This window comes from Myotis yumanensis, unplaced genomic scaffold, assembly GCF_028538775.1.
Source record: "Myotis yumanensis isolate MYYU_CA2020_CCGP unplaced genomic scaffold, mMyoYum1.0.hap1 SCAF_10, whole genome shotgun sequence".
NCBI classification, from domain to species: Eukaryota; Metazoa; Chordata; class Mammalia; order Chiroptera; family Vespertilionidae; genus Myotis; species Myotis yumanensis.
The window spans coordinates 51291339-51293495 of record NW_027223761.1 but is presented as its reverse complement, the minus strand read 5'-3'; the positions used below and the strand labels follow the sequence as shown (position 1 = coordinate 51293495).

The 2157-nt window shown below is 48.0% G+C and overlaps 1 pseudogene; it reads right to left on the bottom strand.

Annotated features, from left to right (window-relative positions):
- LOC139018455 (heat shock cognate 71 kDa protein pseudogene) lies at positions 1-1031 on the bottom strand (annotated as a pseudogene).
- Between the last annotated feature and the right edge of the window lie 1126 nt (positions 1032-2157).

Sequence of the window (2157 nt, the reverse complement as noted above, 5' to 3'; positions counted from 1 at the left end):
TTAAAACTGCCATGGAATTTGGTGCAAATTTGGGTCTTTCAATGTTTTGTATGGAACAAAAACTAAGAGGTGGATCAGTTTGCCATGATCCACCTCTTCATTGGTGGGTCCAGGAGAAGGAACCACCAGATGGAGGAGCTCCATCACTAGGGAAGCCCCAGGCATTCCTCCTGGCTTACCTCCTGCTCTCTGGGACAGCTTGAGAATCATAGGGCTGCAGACTTTCTCCAGCTCTTTCTGCTGATGTTCAAATTCTTCCTTCTCTGCAGTCTGATTCTTATGAAACCAGTTGATGATTTCATTACGTTTGTTAAGAATCATCTGTTTATCCTCATCATTGAGCTTAACTTGAAGTTTTTCATCTTTAGCAGTTGCTTTTATATTGCTAGCAAAGAATTTAAGTGATTTTTTTGGAAGATACCTTGTCCCACTGCTGCTTCTCTTGAGCTTTGTATTCCTCAGCTTCTTGGACCATATGTTTGCTGTCTTCCTTGGTCAAACTGTTCTTGTGCTTAGTGATGGTAATCTTGTTCTCTTTGCCTGTACTCTTGTCCACAGTAGAGACATTGAAAGTGCCATTGGTATCAATATCAAAAGTGACTTCAAACTGAGGGACTGCACAGAGTGCAGGTGTTATGTCTGTGAGTTCAAACTTGCCAAGGAGGTTGTTATCCTTGGTTATGGTGCATTTACCTTCAAAAATCTGAATGAGGTCCAGCTGGCTTGGCTCAGTGAGTGTCAACCTATGAACCAGGAGGTCACAGTTCAATTCCTAGTCAGGGCACATGCCTGGGTTGCAGGCTCGATCCCCAGTAGTGGGTGTGCAGGAGGCAGCTGATCAATGATTCTCTCTCATCGTTGATCTCTCTCTCCCTCTCCCTGTCTCTCTGAAATCAATAAATATATATATTTTTAAAAACCCCTGAGGACAGCTAGCTGGTGGTAAGAGTAGTTAGTGAAGGTTTGTGTCTGCTTCAGGGCCATTTATATTAGACTGGTGGTTCTTATTTAGAAAGACTATTAATTATTGATTCACTTTCTTCTTTTTTAAAAAAATTGTGGGCAGTATTATGGATGTCCCCATTTTACCCCTCTTTGCCCCCTTCCACCCAGCTCACACCCCCTTCCCAGGCCATCATCACATTATTGTCTATGTCCATTAGCTATGCATATATACATATATATTTTTGGTTAATCTCTTTCACCCCCCCCCCTCACTCCCCACCCACCTGAGATGTGTTAGTCTGTTACATATATCCATGCCTTGGGCTCTATATTTTTTGTCAGTTTATTTTCTTCATTAGATTCCACATATTAAAAAGATCATATGGTATTGGTCTTTCTCTGACTGTCTTATTTCACTTAGCATAATAATCTCCAGGTCCATCCATGCTGTTATAAAGTGTTAGAGTTCCTTCTTTTTTATAGCTGTGTAGTATTCCTTTATGTGAATACTAGAGGCCCGGTGCATGAAATTCATGCGGGGGAGGGGGGGTGTCTTGCACCCTCTCCAATCTGGGACCCTTTGGGGGATGTCTGACTGCTGGTTTAGGTCCAATCCCATGGACACCCCTCTCACAATCCTGGACTACTGGTTCCTAACCACTCACCTGCCTGCCTGCCTGATTGCCCCCTGCTGCTGGCCTGTTCACCCCTAATTGGCCCCCTTCAGGCCTTGTCACCCCTAACCACCTCTGCCTGCTGGCCCGATTGCCCCTAACTGACCCCCCTGCTGGCCTGGTCATCCCTCACTGCCCCACCCACTAGCCTGGTAGCCCCTAACTGCCCCCTGTGCTGGTACAGTTGCCCCTCACTGCCACCCCTGCTGGCCTGGTTGCCCATCACTGCCCCCCTGCCAGCCTGGTCATCCCCAACTGCCCCACTCTGCCGGCCTGGTCACCTTTCACTGCCCCTCCCTGCCACATGGTCACATCCAACTGTCCCCCCCCCCCCCCGCCCCTTGCTGGCGTGGTTGCCCCCAACTGCCCCCACACCCCTGCTGGCCTGGTCACCCCACACAGACTGCTGTTTGGTGGGTTTTTTGCCCCTCACTGCCCCTCCTCTGTTGGCCTGGTCACTCCACAGAGCCTGCTGTTTCGTTGTCCATCCGGTTGTTTAGGTCGGCACTCCCCCTGGCTTTTTATATATTAGGATACC